General features: G+C 36.0%; 1 protein-coding gene across 5 annotated transcripts in view; it reads right to left on the reverse strand.

The window, feature by feature from the left end:
- Nucleotides 1-2100, reverse strand: part of Col28a1 (collagen type XXVIII alpha 1 chain) — a 156988-nt gene extending 154888 nt beyond the window's left edge. For 4 of the 5 annotated variants that reach the window (XM_048785979.1, XM_015488243.2, XM_048785978.1 and 1 more), the window contains exon 1: nt 1945-2100. The gene's annotated coding sequence lies outside the window, so the exon portion shown is untranslated. The remainder of the gene's footprint in view (nt 1-1944) is intronic. The other variant, XM_048785982.1, reaches the window with a different exon arrangement.
- Nucleotides 2101-12201: the final 10101 nt, after the last annotated feature.

Raw genomic sequence — 12201 nt, forward strand, 5'->3', positions numbered from 1 at the left:
CAAGAAAACTTATTTGGAACAACTATTCAACATGGTTTTGAAATGTTTGCCTGCTTAAACTATATTGACTTCAAAAGTTCTGGAAAAGGAATCACATTTTCCTTCTTTGGCACCTTGCCTTCAAGGAATGTGAACTGGGAAATCGTGAGCATGATATTTCCAGGCTCTGAATAGAGGGTGGAAATACACACAGTGGTAGTGAGGAGTGAGACAGGACACTGATTTCTTTCATAACTGCCAGATGGACAAACCCCAGAGAAGCAAAGCTGGTGGGTTGAAGACAGAGCAATAGTTGGCTCCGTTCCATCGTCTGCTCTTCACATAACATTGTCCGGCAGGAAGGTCATTAAGAGAACCTTGCTCCCACATAACCAAGCACCTCTGCTGGCAGGTGCGTCAAGTGCAACTGGCCAAATGCCAGCTGATCAGACCAGGTATGCCAAGATTGAAGATAGCTTGGTATTTGGGAAAAAATAAGAAGTGTGCTAAGGAAATAGAACACACAAAGGATAGTCCTCCTCCAGGAATCCTCTGGTTAACCAAGGAGAAGAATATAAAGTATGACAACTTAGATTCTGAAGATTAGTGTAAAGATAAGCCTGGATAGATAAACATAGCTGTTTTTGCATTTTCAAAGGGGTAAAGGAATAACATCATGTGTCTTGTGTCACCTATGATTTTTCTCTTTGATTGAGTCCATACCATAAAGAACATCTCAGAATTTCTGGAAATAAGAGACCGAGAACTAAATTTCATTGAGAATAAGAGATTTTATAAGCTACGTGATCAAAGAATACATTAAAGACTTAAAGAAGATGAATCCCATGCATAATACTAAGAAGAAAAGTCTTCTCATTCACAGGGCCCAATTAGGGCTTTGGACATACTGACTTTAACTCAAGACTTATCTTTTCTCCCAAATAAGCACATTATTATACAGTTTTCTTGACATATAATCATAAATTCATACCAACCTCTGTATAAATGATATTCTACACAATTTATTCAATAGCAATAACCACACTATCTCATATTTTATTATTATTTGCTCTGACAGTTTTTATCCAGCCCTCTCAAACCAAAGTTTTCCTATTCCTTTTCATTTTCCTGGAGTACAAGGTATACTTTCTTCTATTTTTCTTCCTCTAATTTTTTAGTTTTACTGCCTTCCTGAATTCTCTTTCTTACTATTAGTTTGGCTTTGTGGAATCCCACTCACATCTAATCTCTTTTACTGTGTTTTTCTGCTATTTTTAAAAATAATTTTCAACTTTCTTTTTTTTAGATCCATGTACAAGCAAAATAGGTTTCAGGAATGCAAAATGTCATTAGTTAAATGAAAGAAATGTAAATCCATATGTTTATTATAGGTTACATTTATAAATGCATAAACAAGGATGCTCTTTAGCCAAATGTTATTTTTTTTTTTTTTGCTTTTGGCCTAAAATTATTTCATATAAATGGCAGAATCAATAAATTACAGAGACTTTATATTTTATAATGTTTCAGATACAAAACTCATCTTTCAGTAGAGTTTGCTGATTTTATTCATAGTGTTTGCCTTTCATTGATTTCTGCATGAAGATAAAATGATTGTATAAGTCCTTGTTCAAATTGCCAAACTAGCTTATTAGATACAGAAAGTATTCTATAATTAATCCTGAATTATAGAATTTTTGTTCCAAAATACATTAACATTATTCTAATGTAATTTAGTAGACTAAATTAAAAATACATTTTAAAATAACTTTAAAATAAAGTTTAAACCTACGCATTTTAACAATTAGTTATATTTCTCTAATAATTTATTTCAAGTAATAGCAGAAGATTAAAAATTTTGAAAAGCTTTCTTCATATAATAAATATGTAAACCATTTAATTTTTCACAGTTCCTAGATGGTCCTGTCTGAGTTAAGTGATTAAAACAAAGTTGTTATGTCTTACCTTATAAAGTTTGTCAAATAAATAGTAAAGACTGGTTGAATGCCCACAGCAAGAACTAGTGTTAGGGATGGAGTTAGCTTATTTGATACTGATCTGTTCTGTAGGAAATAAAAATTGTCTTTGCTTTTGGATCTTTTGTAATCTTTTATTCATGCTTATTAGACTCAGTTAAAGCAAGAGTGGTCAGGCATTTGGCCAGGGTGCAAAGTCTGGGTGGGATCAGTAAGCAAGTTAAAGGAACAGTGTCCTTTCAGAATAAATCTGTTTTTCAGACTATTATAAAAACAACTCCAACAAATTTTCTATGTTTCAGACATTTATTGACAATCTTTGTTTCTCTTGCTCTGCCTTCTCTTTTAATTCTTTTCTTTTTTTTTTTCCTTTTGGTTTTGGATATGATAAGATATTGGTTGTAAATGGTCTCTCAAAGTATATAATTGATACCAGACTCAAATTAAAAATTGGTTTTTCAAGAGAGATCACACATTGATAATTATGGAAGTTGAATGATGAGCATATAGAAGTTCATTATTCTAATCATTCTACTTCTGTGACTTTTTAAATTTTTCTTAATAAAAAGTATATATAGTGCTAGTGAAAGAGGGGTCTGACTTTAGTCCTGGTTCTGGCCCTAACTTCAATGAGAGCCTTAGTTTTCCACTTAGGAAATGAGCGATTTATTCATTAAGATCCTTTCAAACTATAAGAGAGGCAGTTTTGTAACTGAGTTAAAGCCTAAATAAACACTCTAATTCCACTCTCTTTTAGTTGATTTTAAAAAACCACTAATTTTGGAGGTCATGCAGCTAAGCGATATAATGATAGTCTTTGTCTAATTTGGAGGTCATGCAGCTAAGCAAAATATTATAAGTCTCAGCCCAGTTGTGCTAGAGCTGTGGGGTAGGTTGCAATAAAGCCAAAGAAAGCACCCAGAAACATTATGGGAAATGTGAATGCTTAGAAGAGATCAGAAAGTATTACAAGAAGAGCTTGGTGACAATAAGCTAAATAGATGGCACCTCCATCTCTCACAGTGCTTCAACAAGCAGTTCCTTCTTTCCCTCATAACGTTTTGTCCAGCGGTGGCTGACTGAATGAGTGATGTATATCCTTTCCATAGTCCCCTCAGTTCTGCTCCCATCTCCACTAAGAAAGGGATTATACATGTTAGGTTGCAGAAGCAGTGACATTGTCAGCATAATTTTGTTCACTTCTTTTATTCCATCTGCATCCAAAGGAGCAACTGTCCTGGCACACATTCAAGAAAATAGCTTCCTATAAATAACACTAACTTGCCCTAGTTCCCGGTGTGCATAAGAGAAAGCCAGTGTCCTTCAAGATCACATGTATCTGGATTTTCCTTCCTGGACTTGCTCTCATTCTTCCCTCAACTTGTCTAGGTTTGGGGGATCAGAAAGGGGGCATTCAGGGACATGGTGTTTTACTGTACCCCTTCTCTTTAGGGAGGATAGTCTTCCACTAGCTTCTCTGTAGGTGACAGCTCTGACTGAAGCCTCCTAACAAGCTAAAACTGTTCTCTGAATAGATTTGCATTGCTACCTTGACCTGCAACAGTATCTTTCAATTATCTTCCCCTGTTCTCCAGGGGATCGTTAGCTTTTGCTGCCCTACCCTGTTCTCTGATGAAAAATGCCTTTTGTATACTAATGATTAACTGCATTATCTTAGCTATTCCCGTAAAACTGAACTAAAGAAGACAGTTACAGAACTTTCTAATCAGTAACTTTTCTTTAGATTAATAGAACCCAGAACATCTGGTGGCCTATAGATAATAGCAGCCCAAGCGCCAGAAAAGCAGACCACCTGAAATTTGTTCCAGACTACCCTGGAATTTGTAACTACCCTGCTTCCCACCTGGTAGGCTCAAAACTCCCTTCATAAGCCTTACACCTGCAACCCCTCAGCAAGACGGTCTTTGTTAGCAATGGCCTCCATCTTCTCTGGTTTGCTACCTTTCCAAGTAAATTTTTTCCTTACCCCAACAGCTTGGCCTTGAGTCACTGGTGAAAACCAAACATCAGTTCGTGGTTGTAGTTTTACAGTGGTCAGTATTCTGAGATTTCCATCCAGGAAAGAATATCACAGCAGTTGTTCCATTGTCTTTCTTCCTATTTTCTACTTTGTGGTTACAGAAGCATGTCAGTGTTTATCAGTGCCAGATGTACCCTAGGAAGCCACCTGACCCCTGGACAACAGGCAGGCTGACTTCTCTCTGGATTGCCTCTGAGATAGAGAATAGCATGGTTATTGAAGAAAGTAATAGAAATGTTTGTGTTATAATTGTTTAAAATCAGAAGTCATAGGAAGGCATTTTCACATTTATGGATTTCCTTATTATAACAATAATTGCCTCTGCTTCAATTTATTAGGTGTGAAGCCTCTCACTCTCCTTGTCATTTCATCCTCTACAAGTACACATTTTAGCATCTTAGGAATAGAGAACATAGGAATGGAGTGGGGAGAAGGGATTAAGAAGCAGACAGGTAGAGGGAAGAAATCACATGTGTTTTTTAAAGGGCAACATGAGGGATCTTTGTGATAAGGGACACAGTCTGTATCTTGACTATCACTGTCAACACCCTAGTTCAGATATTATACTGCAGTCCTGCAGGGTGCTAATCACTGGGGGAAACTAAGCTAAGAGCAGAGTATCTCTGCATTATTTTTTTACAACAGCTTATGAATCTACAGTTATCTCAAAATTTAAAAAATTTTTAAATTATCATGAAATAAGTGTTTTCAAAGAAAAAAAATGCTTGTTTGTTTTTTAAGAATTCATGTTTTGTTGGGCACAGTAGTACATGCCTGAGTTGCTGAGGTGACTCAAGAGTCTGAGGTAGTAGGATCACAAGTTCAAGGCCAGCCTTGGCAACTTAGTGAGACCCTCAGCAACTTAATGAAACCCCATTTCAAAAGAAAAAGAAAAAGGATGGAGGAAGTAGTTCAGTAGTAAAGCACTCCTGGGTTCAATCCCCCGTAACAACAACAACAAGTGGCAGAATGAGACTTTAACTCAGGCCAACCTGACCCTTGAGGTTCACTTACAACTAAGTCATCATCAAACTGAAGCTTTTGAGAAACTGCACAAATTTCTATTTTTTTTTTGGCGGGGAGGGGGGGGTTGTATCAGGGATTGAACTCAGGGGCACTCAACCACTGAGCCACATCCCTAGCCCTATTTTGTATTTTATTAGAGACAGGTCTCACTGAATTGCTTAGCACCTCGATAAATTGCTGAGGCTGGCTTTGAACTTGAGATCCTTCAGCCTCTGCCTCCTGAGCCACTGGGATTACAGGTGTGCACCACCATGCCCAGCCTACAGAAGTTTCTTGAGGCCCTAAGTAACAATGTAAGTTCCCAGGGAACAACCATGTATTTACTTGTTGTCCTGTGATTGTTAACCGCATTTTTCACTTTCATGAGACATGATTCAAGGCATAGGAAGTGGTATTTGTTTCCAGATCAATTCTCTTATTCTTGGGGTTAATTCACAATATGCAGAATAATAATACCTCTAAAGGCAAACCAGTAATTCATGGAGAGGAGAAATGGACTAAAGTCTTGGTGCTTTGGAGCTGTTCTTATTGAAGTGGATGAGAGTTTAGAATTCTGTTTTGCATTTCCTCCAATCTAACAATGCAAATAGGATAACCCAAACCCAAACTTTATCTATCAGCACTGGGTAGATGACTCCAAAGAAAATCCTGAGTTCTGTCAATTAAAGCAGTTGACTTTGCATCCTGAAAAACAATGTGCTTTATCTGATGACTCTAACCTTAATCCCAGCTGATGGTCTTGAATTAGGACATAATCAGACATATACCAGGCCAAATAAGATAGTGTGGATAATTGTGTAGACTGGGAACAGACAACCTGGAAACCATGTCCTTCTAAGAGTTGTTCTATAGTCTTTATAGAAAAAAAAAGCACAGTATTTTTTATTATTGCTACTATATATGTATATATGGCATAGAATAAGCAGTCAATAAATATTGTTGAATGAATAGCTATTAGAAGTGATATTTTAGTGTTCATTAATCACTTAAGGACTATGATACCACAGACTGCTCTCTGCTAGAGTACTACTAGTTTGAAAATCTTTTTTCAATTTTTTTTCATTTTCTCCAAATACTCTACCACAGCAGAATCTATATTGACTTCATTTGTTTTGGCATCAGTGCCAAAAACCGTTATTTCAGTAGTGAGATGGTATTTTGGGGTCCTATGATCATTAAAAAGAAATCAAAGTTTGTTATGACTTACATATCTCAGAAAGTTTTATCTGCATGAAGTCATAAACACACACACACACACACACACACACACACACACACACACACACACATGCTCGCGCTGACCAAAAACAGCTGAAACGTATCAAAGTGAAGGGTGCACTCAATGAATGACTTTCTTACCTATCCAATTTGGAGAATTTGGTGCTAGAAGTACCTTTCTATGTTTTGGGGGCTTTTTGTCTCCAATATAAAATCTTGATATAGTAGAATTTCCAACTCTTACTTCAAAGCTCTGAAATTTCTGGAATTCATTATTTTTCCTTGGTCCCAAGAATATGACTTGGACATGTTCTCATATCTTTCAGTATATTAGAAGAACATCAAAATAGTTTGGTCCCATTTATCAGCAAAGGGAAAGATTTAAAGCATTCAAAGGAAATAGGGAACCAAAATGATCATTAATGATAAAATTTAGGAAATGTGGCTTTGGTAAGTTCTGGAACAGTCGGACTCCATGCCCCTTGCCCCTTGCCAGATTCTGATTGAGTTGACCCTTCCAACATACCCTGTATTTTATATTACTGTTATTCTTATTTAATAAATTATTTTTAGAATAAATTTAGATTTACAGCAATATTCACTCCATTATTGTTTGCATTGTTTATATATATCCATAATATATTTTGTTTCATTATCTGTTATTTGGTCCCCAGCTTGAAAAATTGTGTAACATATATAACACACATTGTCTCCTAGACCACAGTCATAGAATAAGTTCCCATTGTGTTAACATTATGACTACAAAAATGTTCCTTTCTCTAAAATGTTCCTCTGATATTAATATTTCTTCTTTCCATATTGTTTATTCCTAGGAGCAATTATGTTACACCCCCCACCCCCCAAAAAAATCAGGAAACTCACTAGGATAAATCTACAATTTTCCTTTCTAATAAATATCAGAAAGTAGATTGGTCTAGGTATCTCAAAGGGTTAAATGTTCAATTTTTTTTTTCTTTAATTGTTTCTGTCACTCAGCAGGTAAAACAGCCTTAGCTTTTTTGCATGACACTCAACAAAAGAGAACGATCAGATCTATCACATCATGATTAATCCTGGCTTTTAACGGAGAAAACACTTGCTATTTTCAGTTAGCTAATTTTATTTTCTGGGGTCAGACAGTGTTGTCCTATATTTTGTTGAATTCTTCAATTCCCCACTGGTTGGTATTTAAACTTTCCTTGTACTGGGAACAAACAATAGCATTGAATCTCAAAACTTAATATAGAGATGATATATATTTAATCTTTCCATTTCATACTTGATAAAATAGAGGACAAGTGTTAAGACCCAAAGGTCAAACCTGCATGAGCGAGGAAAGGAAGCTTAGACCTTTGTGCATCAACTGGCATCTTTCTTATTCCCTAAATACTGCAGGAGGTTTGTAGGGCTTTTTATCGTCCAGTCTAATATCAGAGCAGGAGAAAAAGGAGGCTATACAGTCAACAATGTATGTTTGGAAAATGTGGGGTTAACTTCAGTGACAAATGACTCAGAAAAAAAAATCATCATGTGCTAAGTTTCAGCACATTATGATATGTCTAATATCTCACTGTGTATAAATCTTAATTCTTGGACCATCAAATGTGATGAATAACCCTTCTTGGAACCAAGAACTATCTCTTCAAGGTTTGGACAGTTTTGCCTGAATTTTCACACCAATTCCCATGCCTGTGGTCCATGCTATTGACCCCTTACCAAAATTCAGCCAGATACATAGGTAAATATCATCATATGGATAATAAGTTGCAGAAACTCACCACCAGCTTGAGTTTGTGATTAGCGTATTTGAGATTTAATAAGAATATCTAACAAAAGGAAGTTTTCAAATAATCATCAAATTCCTGGGACAAAAATGTTTTGATAGCATTAAGTAACTTGTTATTCCATATTGTGAACCCATTAAAATGATGCTTTATACAACATTGCCCTTAATTAAGGTAATAAAGTCACCTCTATTTTTTAGTTACATATAAATTATGTAGTTCCTCCTATACAATATAGTTTGTTTCTTTTGTTCTTTTGAATTCTGTACTAAGTGTAAATTATTTGTAGACAAAGTTTACAGTGAAATCAAGGTGAATTAATATTTGGGAACGTTAAAATATAAAAACTTAATAATGTTAAACTGTATACACAAAAAGGTACTTACTATAATCATTATTCATTGTTTATATCCAGAACTATATATTATAAAATTACACGATAATTTTATTTACTATAAGTAACTTTTAGTTCATTATACATTTTCTATTTTGCTAGAAATAAATAGAAACTTCAGAAATGTCAAATACTAACATAAATTAGAACTGATCAGTCAGGAGGGACTATTGTTTGAAAAAAAGATATTTGGGCACCACCTTGTGGAGCTTTGTAGAAAGACAGTGTGAGAGTCAGCTTGTCTCCTACCATCAACAGATCAAAATTATTAGTGGCCTACAATGATAACCAGGTGGAGTGTAAGTTACTTTCTATAAATTCTCTGGACAGAGGAACAAGAGGATGAATCAAAACAGTGGTAAAACTACTTTTCTATATGATGAAGAACCTCTCTAAAGTAACATCTGATGAAATCAGAAATTCAGATCAGCTCAGAGTACAACCAGGATTACCCCCATTTAAAGTTCATCTGAGAAGGCGCTTACAACCTTTAAGCATCCATAACTGTTGAAACGGATCCTCAGAGGCTGAATCGCCAAAGTTGAGTCTTTCTGGAACTTTTGGGAAGAATGGTTTTAGATCTTAACCCATTTCAGTGTGAAATGCCCAAGAAGGATCTTGAATTAGAAAATATAGAATTTAGACCAACTCAAAGCTTGGCTGTCCAGAAAGGAGAGATCATTTCTGATTTTCAAATGACTTCAAAGAAGTAATTGTTCATCTAAAAAAAAAAAAGTAGTTGTCAGCAGAAACCATAACTGGAGAGGACATAGGGATATCCTTCCTGACTCCTCAAAATATTCCCTTGGAGAGAAGACAAGGAAATGAAGATAAAAAAGATGGATACAACAATTCCTGGAAAAATAATAAATTACAACATTTCTACTCAAAGAACTCAAATTTCTTCCCTACTCCTTATTCAGGAAGAGAACTGTCTTAGGTCTGAAGAGGAAGATGCTTCTTGTGAGAATCAATACAACTTCAGAAAGAACAAGGGTCAAGACCTTTAATTCCCAGGAAGGGACTTTCTTATCAAAATGTCTCTGTGGGGATGCAACCAGGGTTTCTCCTCAGACCAGACCAGTCCTCCTCTGAGTTTCTCCCTACCCACCAGAGCAATAAGAAAAACTCCATGTGAGAGGGACATCAAAAAAAATATTGCATGAGCCCCCAAATCATAGAAATGTGAGGAATGTCCCAAGGTCTTTAGGTATCCTTGTTACTTTTTAGCCCACCAGAGAAGACACAGGAATGAGAGGCCATTTGTTTGTATTGAGTGTCAAAACACTTCTTCTAAGCACCAGATGATTTACACAATGGAAAAACCTTTCACATACAGCATATGTGAAAAGTTCTTCATCCACAAAACCAACCTGAGGGTCCAGGAGAGAAGTCATACAGGAGAGAAGCCTATACAAGCTCCCTTTGCCAGAGAAGATACCACCAATCATCTACATACCACCATCACCTGAGGATTCACCAGAAGATTAGACTCAAAAGTGTTTCCTCCACACCAGAAGCTTCTTCAATTCTGCCCTTGTGTAATTTATATACATATATATGCATACATATTTCCACCGTATTTACCCATTGAGAATATACCATGTAATTTCCTGAGTATGTTTTTTTCTATTGTATCACACCATGTAAGGCTAACGAAAGCATGGAATGTGTCAATTTTGTTCACTATAGTATTCAAGCCCTTGAAAAGTTGCTGATATTACATGCTCAATAAGTAGCTACTGAATAAGTCAAAAACAGAAATTATATACAAAATTCATTAATTTAATTCCTTCTATTCATGAGGTATTGATCGAAAACAAACATAATACACCATTGCATCAATCAAGAAGAGACAATAGGCAAGTAAACAGGCAATGGAAAATTTTATCTGAATTTTAAAAAATTGAATACACTTAGAGTCTATAGTGTGATAATCCAATACATGTATATAATACACATGATCAAATAGCTAGCATTCCTGTGTCCTCAAGTCTTACCATTTCTTTCAAAAAATTTTTGAAAAGCAAGCGAATTATAATTCTAGTTATTTATACCATGCCAAAGTGTTTGGAATTAAAGTATGTTGGTCTGCAACTTACTTTAAAATGCATCATAAAAAAATCCTGCACCTCCAATTATCAAGAATACAGGTAACAATAAATGTTGGCAAGGACGTGTGAAAAAGGAAATATCATACATTGCTGGTGGGACTGCAAATTTGTGCAATCACTCTGGAAAGCAGTCTGAAAATTCCTTGGAAAACTTAGAATGGAACCACTTTTGACCCAGTTATCCCACTTTTCAGTCTATACCCAAAAGACTTAAAATCAGCATACTAGCACGGCGCGGTGGCACCACCTATAATCTCGAAGCAAGAGGAACTGAGGCAGGAGGATCAAGAGTTTAAAGCCAGGAAAAGCAAAAGCAAGGCCCTAAGCAACTCAGTGAGACCCTGTCTCTAAATTTAAAAAATACAAAAAAAAGGGGGTGGGGATGTGACTCAGTGGTCGAGTGCCCCTGAGTTCAATCCCTGGTACAAACAAAAAACAAAACAAAACAAACAAACAAACAAAAAAACAGCATACTCTAGTGACATAGCCACATCAATGTTTATGGCAGCTGAATTATTGTGAATAATTAAGCTATGGAACCAACCAAGGTGACCTTCAACAGATGAATGGATAGAGAAAATGTGGTATATATACACAAAGAAATATTACTCAGTCATAAAGAGGAATGAAATTATGGCATTTGCCCATAAATGTATGGAACTAGAAACTATCATGCTAAGTGAAATAAGTCAATCCCCCAAAAAACAAAGACGGATCGTTCTCTCTGATATGTGGATACTAACCCACAACAAGGGAATGGAGGGAGGGGAAGAATAGAAGTTCATTGGATTAGACAATGATTAGGGGAAAGAAGCGGAGATGGGAAGAGGAAAGACAGTAGAATGAATTGGATATAACTTTCCTTTGCTCATAAATGAATACATGACCAGTTTAACTCCACATCATGTACAACCACAAGAATGGGATTTTAATTGGAATAGACTGTACTCCATGTGTAATATGTATAATATGTCAAAATACACACTATTTAAAAACAACAAATAAAAAATTAAATTAAATAAAAAAGATTGGATAGAAGAATGAGTAAATGGATAGGTATGTGATAGAGCAAATGTTTATGGTAAATTCAATGTCAATTTGGTGGGTAGTAAGTTTGTTGTACAATTGTATTAACTTTTCTGTATATTTGAAAATGTTCATAACAAAATGTTAGACAGAAAAGGGAGAGAGACCTGCAAAGAAGTTACCAAGCCTAGTCTGTGATGCAGAGGTTCTAAATGCAAGAGCAGAGGATAAAGGGGTGTTCCCCAACCATGGTATCCTATGCAAGGTTCCACGTGAGCTGGCATCTCTCCAAATTGTCCACCCTTTTTCTCTCTACTGCCCAGCCCACTTTTATATTTATGTTCTTAACCCCCAAACTCTATTTCCACCTCCGAGCTTTTGTTCTTACAGATTTCTCTGCCCAGAAGGCTTCACCTGCAGATCTTTGCATGGTGGGCTCCTTAACATTCACATCTCTGGCTGGGGATGTGGCTCAAGCGGTAGCGCGCTCGCCCGGCATGCGTGCGGCCCGGGTTTGATCCTCAGCACCACATACAGACGAAGATGTTGTGTCCGCCAAATACTAAAAAATAAATATTAAAAAAATTCTCTCTCTCTCCCTCTTTCTCACTCTTTAAAAAAAAAAAAAAAAAAAAAAAAAAAA

This window comes from Marmota marmota, unplaced genomic scaffold, assembly GCF_001458135.2.
Source record: "Marmota marmota marmota unplaced genomic scaffold, marMar, whole genome shotgun sequence".
Classification (NCBI taxonomy): domain Eukaryota; kingdom Metazoa; phylum Chordata; class Mammalia; order Rodentia; family Sciuridae; genus Marmota; species Marmota marmota.